Below are 10,994 nucleotides of genomic sequence, written 5' to 3' on the forward strand. Positions count from 1 at the left end.
GGCATTGAATGACACATTAGACTAGGTGGACTTAACAGATATATGGAGAACGTTATATCCAAAGTCAGCAGGATACACAATCCTCTCAACTGTACATAGAGTATTCTCCAGGATAGATCACGTTAGGCCACAAAACAAGTCTCTAAAGAAGATTGAAATTGTATCAAGTACCCTTTCCAACAACAACAGTATGAAACTAGAAATCAATCACAAGAAAAAAACTAGAAGAAAAACAAATACATGGAGACTAAACCCATGGATCAGTGAACAAATCAAAGAGGAAATAAACACATGGAGACAAAAAAAAACCCATAAAAATAATGATTCAAAATTCATGGGATGCAGCAAAAACAGTTATTAGAGGAAAGAACCTCTCAAATAAACAATCTAACCTTACAACTGAAGGAGCTAGAAAAAGAAGAACAAAGCCCAAAGTTAGTAGAAGGAGGGAAAATAAAGATTGGAGCAGAAGTAAATGAAATAGAGACTAAGAAAACAAAAGAAAAAAATCATTGACACTAGGAGCTGATTCTCTGAAGAGATCAGTCCATATCACACAGGAGCAAAAAACCCTGGGAGGGGTGTGACCCTGATTTCCAGAGGTGACAAGTTATTCAAAATGCCCAGTTTTCAATACAGAAGTTTTAGTCAGACTCAAAAGAAAAGACAGGACTCAAGCAAAATCAGAAATGAAGAAGAGAACTTACAACCAACAGCATGGAAAGTCAAAGGATTATAAGGGAATTCTATGAAAAATTATATATATGCCAACAAATTGGAAAACCTAGAAGAAATAGACAACTTCCTAGAAACATGCACTCTACTAAGACTGAACTAGAAAGAAACAGAAAATCTCAACCGACTGATTACTAATAATGAAATTGACTTGGTAATCAAAAAACTCCCAACAAACAAAAGTTTAGGACCACATGGCTTTATAAGATGAATTCTACTGAATATTTAAAGAAGAACTGGTGCCTATCCTTAAGCTATTTCAAAAAATGCAAGAAAGAATACTTCCAAACTCATCCTACAAGTCCATCATTACCCTGATAACTAAAACCAGGCAAAGACATTACAAAAAAGATAATTACCAACCAATATCTGTGATAAACATAGATGCAAAAATCCTCAACAAAATATTAGCAAACTAAATTAAAAAATACATTATAAGAATCATTCACCACAACCAAGTTGGCTTTATTCCAGGTATGCAAGGATGGTTCAATATCTGCAGATCAATCAGTGTGATACACCACATTAATAAAAGGAGGGATAAAAACCATATGATCGTCTTGACAGATACTGATAGCATCTTACAAAATTCAATATCCATTCATAACAAAATGCTCAGTAATTGGGTATAGAGGGTACATACCTTAACATAATAAAGGCCACATATGAGAAGCCCACGGCTAACCTCATACTCAGTGGAAAAAAGCTGGAAGCTTTTCCTCTAACAAGATAAGGATGCCCACTTTCACCACTTTTATTCAGTGTAGTACTGGAGGCCTTGCCACAGCAGTCAGACCAGAAGAATAACTAAACAAAAAAGATCAGTCCATATCACACAGGAGCAAAAAACCCTGGGAGGGTTATGACCCTGATTTTCAGAGGTGACAAGTTATTCAAAATGCCCAGTTTTCAATACAGAATTACTATATCTGCAAGGAATCAAGAATGTATGGCCATTAGTAGGAAGAAAAGATTAATAGAAACTATCCCTGAATATACCCACACAATGGACAAAGAACTAAAAGAAACCAGGAGCATGATTCTCAACAAATAGAGAGCAGAACCACATAGAAACCCCACAGCTGAGTAACACAATAACTGAAATGAAAACTTCACTACCTTGGTTTAGCAGGTGGACAGAAGAATCAGTGAACTTGAAGGTAGAACTGTCCTGATCAGCAGTGATCTGACACTATTACACAATTCCATTCAGTTCTCACACCAACTAACTAGAGTAAGCATCACATTCCACATACAAAGAATAATGTTACCAAAGAGACCACTTAATTTTAGATGTCAGGTTCAAGTGGCTACCCAAAGACAGCGAATAAACACGTGAAAAGGTGCTCAGCATCACTAGTCATTTAGGAAATGCAAATCAAAAGCACAGTGAGATACCACCTTTATGATGAATCATCAGAAAGGAAAAAAAATTTTAAAGTAACAAGTGTTAGTGAGGATGTAGATAAATTGGAACCATTGTTCACTGCTGGGAAGAATGTGAAATGGCATGGCCACTGTGGAAGACAGTTTGACAGTTCCTCAAAAAGTTAAACAGAAATACCTTAATCATCCAGCAATTCTACTAGTTTGTAACCAAAGGAATTGAAGTTAGGGATTTGAACAGATTATTTGTACACAATGTTCATAACAGCATCTCTCACAATAGGTTTGATGGAAACAACTCAAGTGTCCATCACAGATTAATGGATTTTAAAAAACTGATATATGCATACACCTGACTATCATTCAGCCATAGAATGAATGAAATTATGATACATGCTACAGCATGGATGGATCTTGACAACATTAAGCTAAGTGAAATAAGCCAGGTTCAAAAGGACAACTATTGTATGATTCTACCTACATGAGGTACCTAGACTAGAAAAATTTCATAGAGACAGCAGAATAGAAGTTCTGGGGGTTGGGGGAAAGGAAATGAGTTATTATTTAATGGATACAGAGTTTCTGTTTAGGATGATGAGAAAAATATAAATAAATCGGTGATAATTTTGCAACATTTTGAATATGTTTAATGCCACTGAATTCTCTACTTTAAAATGATTAAATAGTAAATTTTATGCTATGTATATTTTAGTACAATTTATTCAAAAAAATGAAATGAAAAGGAATGCCAGGTCATATACTGCTGTCCTTGGAAATGGAACAGAACAAATGCAAGAAAAAGGTATTCAAATAAATAATAGTGTGAAATCTGACAATTGAATGGATACTTTGTACATCCCCCCCCCCAAATTAATACTAATATAAAGCCTGGTGACATTTATGTTTTCTGATGATACTGCTCTAGACTTTTAGGCAGAAAGGGAAAATAACCTACAAAGAAAAAAAATCAGGTTGATTTCAGAATTCCTTCTCTATAGCTACATTCATTTCTAGCAGCCAATATAGCAATGTCTATTAAGTTCTAAAGCAGGGAAAAATATGTCTCAAGACCATTTGTCCCTCAGATACTGAATAAAGCCAACTTATAAATACCCTCAAGCATGCCACAGCTCAGCAGATACAACAACCCAGGCTCTTTTTTTTCATTATTTTTTATTAAAGTATTAATATACAATTTTATATTGGTTTCAGATATACATCACAGTGGTTCAACAGTCCCTGTGATCAACTTATATTATGATTGTGAATTATTGTGCCCTTTATCCCCCTCTCTGTCCTCCTGTCCCCTCCCATTACCTCCCCTCTACCTCGGTAACTACTAGTCACTTCTCAGTGCCTACGAGGCTAATGCTGTTCTGTTCCTTCCATTTTGCTTTATTATATTCCACAAATAGTGAAATGATATGGTATTTGTATTTCTCCACCTGGCTTATTTCACTGAGCATAATACCCTCTAGATCCATCCATGTTGTTGCAAATTGAAGAAGTTCTTTTCTTTTTATGGCTGAATAATATTCCATTTTGTATATGTACTACATCTTCTTTATCCATTCATCTATTGATGGACACTTGGATTGCTTCTGTATCTTGGCTATTGCAAACAGTATGGTGATAAACATAGGGGTGCACATGTCTTTTCAAATCAGGGATTTTGTTTTCTTTGGGTAAATTCCTAGAAGTAAAATTACTGGGTCAAATGGTGTTTCTATTTTCAGTTTTTTGAGGCACCACCATACTGATTACCACAATGGTTGAACCAATTTACATTCCTACCAACAGTGTAGGAGGGTTCCCCTTTCTCCACATCCTCACCAGCATTTGTTGTTTCTTGTCTTTTGGCTAGTGGCCATTCTAACTGGTGTGAGGTGATACCTCATTGTGGTTTTAATTTTCATTTCCCTGATGATTAGTGATGTGGAGCATCTTTTCATGTGCCTCTTGGCCATTTGTATTTCTTCTTTGGAGAAGTATCTGTTCAGGTCCTCTGCCCATTTTCTCATTGGGTTATTTGTTTTTTGGGTGTTGAGGCATATGAGTTCTTTATATATTTAGGACTTTAACCCCTTTCCAGATGAGTCATTTCTGAATATATTCTCCCATACTGTAGGGGCCTTTTTATTCTGCTGATGGTGTTCTTTGCTGTACAGAAGCTTTAGTTTATGTAGTCGAACTTGTTCCTTTTTTATTTTGTTTCCATTTCCCAAGGAGATATGTCCATGAAAAAATTGCTCATGCTTATATTCAAGAGATTTTTATCAATGTTTTCTTCTAAAACTTTTATGGTTTCATGACTTACATTCAGATCTTTGATCCATTTCAGATTTATTTTTGTGTCTGAAGTTAGACAATAATCCAGTTTCATTCTCTTACATGTAGCTGTCCAGTTTTGCCAACACCAGCTGTTGAAGAGGCTGTCATTTCCCCATTGTATATTCATGGCTCCTTTATCATATATTAATTGACCATATATGTGTGGGTTTATATATCTGGGCTCTCTATTCTGTTCCATTGACCTTTCAGGTCTGTTCTTGTGCCAGTACCATACTGTTTTGATTACTATAGCTTTGAAGTAGAGCTTGAAGTCAGGGAGCATAATCCCCCCAGCTTTGTTGTTCTTTCTTAGGATTGCTTTGGCTATTTGGCATCTTTTGTGGTTCCATATGAATTTTAGAACTACTTGTTCTAGTTCATTGAAAATTGCTATTGGCATTTTGATAGGGATTGCTTTGAATCTGTAGATTGCTTAAGGCAGGATGGCCATTTTGACAATATTAAATCTTCCTATCCATGATCATGGGATAGATTTCCATTTATTGGTGTCTTCTTTAATTTCTCTCATGAGTGTATTGTAGTTTTCAGGGTATAGGTCTTTCACCTCCTTGGTTAGGTTTATTCCTAGGTATTTTCTTCTTTTTGATGCAATTGTAAGTGGAATTGTTTTCCTGATTTCTCTTTCTGCTAGTTCATCATTAGTATATAGGAATTCAACAGATTTCTGTGTATTAATTTTGTATCCTGCAGCTTTGTTGAATTCAGTTATTAGTTCTAGTCGTTTTTTGGTGGATTCTTTAGGGTTTTCTATGTATAATGTCATGTCATCTGCAAATAGAGTTTAACTCCTTCCTTACCAATTTGGATGCCTTTCATCTCTTTGTGTTGTCTGATTGCTGTGGCTAGGACCTCTAGTACTATGTTGAATAAAAGTGGTGAGAGTGGGCATCCTTGTCTTGTTCCCAATCTTAGAGGAAAAACTTTCAGCTTTTTGCTATTAAGTATGATGCTGGCTGTGGGTTTGTCATATATGGACTTTATTATCTATATCCATTTTGTTGAGAGTTTTTGTCATGAATGGATGTTGAATTTTGTCAACTGCTTTTTCAGGATCTATTGAGATGATCATGTGGTTTCTGTCCTTTTTGTTAATGTGGTGTAGGTATATGCTGATTGATTTATGAATATTGTACCATCCTTGCATTCCTGGAATAAATCCCACTTGGTCACAATGGATAATGTTTTTGATGTATTTTTGGATTCAGTTTGCTAATATTTTATTGAGGATTTTTGCAACTATGTTAATCAGGGATATTGGCCTGTAATTTTTTTTTTTTGGTGTCTTTATCTGGTTTTGATGTTAGAGTGATGTGTTTGGAAGTATTCCCTCTTCTGCTTTTTGGAATACTTTAAGAAGGGTGGATATTAACTCTCCCTTAAATGTTTGATAGAATTTAGCTGTGAAGCCATCTGGATGTGGAATTTTGTTTTTTGGGAGTATTTTGATTACAAATTTGATTTCATTACTGTTAATTGGTCTATTCAGATTTTCTGTTTCTTCATGGGTCAGTCTTGGAAGGTTGTATTTTTCTAGGAAGTTGTCTATTCTAGGTTGTCCAATTTATTGGCATATAATTTTTCATAGTATTCTCTAATAATTCTATTTCTGTGGTATCCATTGTGATTATTCCTTCTTTATTTCTGATTCTGTTTATGTGTGTACATTCTTTTTTTCTTGATAAGTCTGGCTAGGTGTTTATCTATTTTTGTTATTTTCTCAAAGAACCAGCTCCTAATTTCATTTAAGGTGATTATTGATTTTTTTCTATTGTTTTATTCTTCACTATTTTTTCTGCTCTGGTCTTTATTATGTCCCTTCTTCTAATGACTTTGGGCTTCATTTGTTCTTCTTTTTCTAGTTTCTTTAACTGTGATTTTAGACTGTTATATATGTGATTGTTCTTGTTTCTTGAGGTAAGCCTGTACTGCTGTGTACTTTCCTGTTTGATCTGCCTTTGCTGCAAACCACAGGTTTTGTGCTGTTGTGTTTTTTCATGTATCTCCATGTAATGCTTGATTTCTGTTTTAATTTGTTCAGTGATTCATTGGTTATTTAGAAGCATGTTGTTTAGCCTCCATATATTTGTAGATCTTTCTGTTTTTTTGTGTGTCATTTATTTCTCATTTCATACTGTTGTGGTTTGAAAATCTGCTTGATACAATTTCAACATTTTTAAATTTATTGAGGCTCCTCTTGGGGCCTAGTATGTGATCTATTCTGGAGAATATTCGATGTGCACTTGAGAAAAATGTGTATCCTGTTGTATTTGGGTAGATCGTTCTGTAGATATGTGTTAAGTCTATTTGATCTAATGTATTGTTCAGTGTCTCAGTTTCCATATTTATTTTCTGTCTGTCTGATCTTTCAATATGTGTGGTGTGTTAAAGTCTCCTAAAATGAATGTGTTGAAACCTATTTCCCCTTTTAATTCTGCTAGTATTTGTTTTACATATTTAGGTGCTCCTATTTTGGGTGCATAGATATTTGTAATGGTTATATCCTCTTGTTGGACTGATCCCTTTATCATTATGTAATGTCCTTCTTTGTCTCTTGTTACTTCCTTTGTTTTGAATCAATTTTTTTCTGATATAAGTACTGCTAATCCTGCTTTTTTTTTCTCCCTATTAGTTGCATGAATTATCTTTTTCCATCCCTTCACTTTTAGTCTGTGTATGTCTTTGGGTCTGAAATGAGTCTCTTGTAGGTAGCATATAGATGGGTCTTGTTTTTTTAATCCATTTTGCCACTATATGTATTTTGATTTGGTGCATTCTGTCCGTTTTCATTTAAGGTGATTATTGATAAATGTGTTGTGACTGCCATTTTATTAATTGCCTTATGGCTGTTTTTTATAGTTCTTTGTTCCTTTCTTCCTTTCTTATTCTCTTGTTATTGATGGTTTTCTTTAGTGTTGTAATTGGATTTCTATTTTATTTATTTATTTCAATTGTCAACACAATTAAAAGGTACTTTTTTTCCTTCTTCCTCCTTCTCCTCCACATTTTTCATATTAGATGTCATAATCTGCACTTTTTGTGCATTCCTTGACTGATTTTGTGTATAGTTGATTTTATTTTCTAATTTCATACTTGCTTGGTAATTAGTTGGTCTACTACCTTTACTGTGGGTTTATTTTCACTGGTGAAAGCAATTTAGCCTTAAGGTTATTTCCATATACAGCAGTTCCTTTAACATATCCTGTAGGGCTAACTTAGTGGTGGCTAATTCCTTCAACTTTTGTTTATCTGGAAATTGTTTAATACCTGCTTCAAATTTAAATGATAATCTTGCTGGGTAGAGGATTCTTGGTCAGAGGTTCTTCTGTTTCAGTACATTAAATATATTGTGCCCCTCCCCTCTGGCCTGTAGAGCTTCTGCTGAAAAGTCTGCTGATAGCATGATGGGATTTCCTTTATAAGTAATATTTTCTCTCTCTGGTTGCTTTCAACACTCTCTCCTAATCCTTGATCTTTGTCATTTTAATTATTTTATGACTTGGTTTTGTCTTCTTGGGGTTCCTTTTGTTAGGGGATCTCTGAACTTCCATACCTGTGTGTCTATTTCCTTCCCCATACTGGGGAAGTTTTCAACAAGTATTTCCTTAAAGAGAGTTTCTGTTTCTTTGTCTTTCTCTTTTCCTTCTGGTACCCCTATTATGCAAATATTGTTTCATTTAGAATCATTATTTTGGGGGACAGTTTGAAAGACTTGCCAGCAGTGGGAGGGGCACCAGAGGGGAGAGGATCTTTTATTCCTGTAGATCCTTTTTTCTCTCTGTTCCTCAGCTTGTTTTCCCATTCTCTAATTTTCATTTCATTTACTGTCTCCTCTACATAATCCAATCTACTTTCAAATCCATCCATTGTATGTTTGAGTTCAGATACTGTATTCTTCATCTCTGAGTAGCTCTTTCTCAACTTCTTTTTTTGAAGTCTTTCATGAGATCTTGAATACTTTTCTGTAAATCCATGAGCATGTTTAAGACTTTTATTTTGAAATCTTTATCAAGAAGATTGGTGATCTGTTCCATACAGTCCTCTTTCTAGGGTTCTGTCTTATAATATTTTTTAACCACATTCCTTTGCCTGATCATTTTGTCAGGGGTTCTATGTTTCTTCCTTTGTATTAGATGTCTCTGCTATGATTTCTGGCCTATAGTATGATAGATTCATGAAGAAGGCATCCAATGGTGCCCAGAAGCTCAAGATTCTGTACTCTCTAGTGCCTGGTTCTATTTTGCAGAGCCCCAGCTGTTGAGCTTGCTGTGGGCGGGGCCTCCCCCTACCTGGCCTGCAACAATGGCAGGGCTGCATGGTTAATGGGTTGGGTGGACTGATACTCAGTTCTGCCCCTGCCAGTAGTGAAGCATCAGGTTTGGACATCTGCAGGGAGGAAGGAGCTCTTGGGTTGGCTCCTGTATGCACCTCCCTGGTTGCGCTGGAATGGAACCAAGGGAGCTGGTAGAGTTTCCCTATACCTTCCATGCAGCTAAGTTTGATGCTGCCACTGTGCCAGGTGGGTGTCTGTCAACATCTGTGCAGAGAGGAGCCTCGGGGCTGTGTTGCCAGCAAGGGGAGTGGAGCATCTGGGGCTCCTGAGAGTTCCCATTCTGTTGGGCCAAGGGAGGGTTGGGAAGGTATGGTCCACCTGCCCTTTCTCCTGAGGAGAGAGTTCCGTCCAGCCCTCTCCCCTCTGGTGCCCCTCCAACTGCTGGAAAGTCTTTCAAACTGCCACCTCTGCTTTGGGTCTCAGGTCTGGTGGAGTGTAACTGCCTCCACACTGGCTGGAATCTCAGCCTCCCAGAGTGTTCTGCCTGTCTCTGGTGTCCAGCCCTGCTACTCACAAGACCCCAGTGTGAGGTGGGCACCTGATCCCAGGGAAGATCTCCAGAGCCAGGTGTGCAGCGCTCCTGGACTCCTACCCCCTCCCTGCTCTGTAGGCTGGGGTAGTGAGAGGGCTTGGGTCCTGCTCCATCTCAGCTTTGCCACTTTACCCTTTTCTGCATGGTCTTCTCTTCTTCAGGTGTAGGTGGTCTGTTCTGCAGTCTTCAGGTCATTTTGAGGTTTAGTTGTATTTGCTCTCTTTTCTTGTTTTATGTGTTTTTGGGAGCAGGTTTCTGCCTTGCCTTCCTATTCTGCCATCTTTAATGCCAGCTTCTCCCTGGCTCTTTTTTAAAAGACTATTTGCAAAAGAACCCAAGGTGATTGAGAACATGAATCAAAATTGATGAATCAAATAACTCAGGAATTGGACTTTTTGGTAAAAAGACTGACAATATAGAAATAAGGAAATAAGGCTTAAAAACAAAGTGAATTATGTTTATAGGACACAATGTAAATGTCATTGAACTTTGACAATATAAAAATGTTTTTTTTAAATAAGATGTAGAAAAAGAAGTGAGATGAAGTGTAAGTTCTCTAATATCCTAAGTATTTATATCAATAGGTTGATCCTACATAAAGTTGAAGTCTGTGGTATAAACAAGACTTCAACTTTTAAAAAATAGCCTTTCTACTTTAAGGTATATCTTAGTTATCACTTGTGAGGGAAACCTCACTTGAAATTTGGCAGTTCAGTTTCAGTTTGGTCTTTGTCTTTCACTGAATTTAAGTAAAATTAAATCTAATTGCTTTTTAAAATAGTGCTATAGATGAGCCCCTTTTTATAAATATAGTTCATTTATGTTCTTATATGTATGTCTGTGAGATGTCTGGAATGATGCCACCAAATGTCAGCAATAAGTACGGTTATTTCTGTGTTGAGGGATCTGGAATTGTTTTTTCTTTTTGCTTTCTACAATTCTGTATTACTTTAATTTTTAAAAATAATTACATGCCATATTTACAGAACAGCAATAAAGTTATTTCATTATAAAGAATTAGCTCCTCCATGGCATTAGGAGAATATGATGTAAGGCTGAAGTATTCAGAAATTTTCAGGGAACCAATTACAATAGCAGTGTAGAGTTAGGAAAGACAACGACTACATGAGGTCCCTCTGCACTGTTGGCCCCCAACAAATGAGGCACTCACAACTCCATGAGAGTCCTTGAACTTTGAAAGCTAGAGTATTAAAACAGGATCTCAAATTCCCTTTCTTTTTTTTTTTAAGTGTATTACAGAGTTTCCCAAACTTTCTTGGTTCATGGCACCCTTAGTGTTTGAATAATTTTTTCATGGCACCCCTGGGCCAAAAGAAATACCTAATAATTCTGTGTATTAATTAGATCTAAACAGCTTAACAGTTACTTATGCCCTAACAATTTAGTAGCTGTCAAAAAAATTACACATACTGAAAAAAAAATAGTACTTTTGTTTCATTCTTAAAGAACCACCATAACCTACTAATAATGTCTCTGAACCTGTTGGGCACTGCACAACTTCTCAAACCTGAAGTCAGGTTAGACACTGTCACCCTCATTAACTGTTTCACATTGATTTTCATAAAATAACTTTTTATCATGGCAACTTCTGAAAACCCAGATTTGTCACCATCAAAAAAGGTTTAGAGTACAGGCTAG

Source organism: Manis pentadactyla, chromosome 4 (genome assembly GCF_030020395.1).
Source record: "Manis pentadactyla isolate mManPen7 chromosome 4, mManPen7.hap1, whole genome shotgun sequence".
NCBI classification, from domain to species: Eukaryota; Metazoa; Chordata; class Mammalia; order Pholidota; family Manidae; genus Manis; species Manis pentadactyla.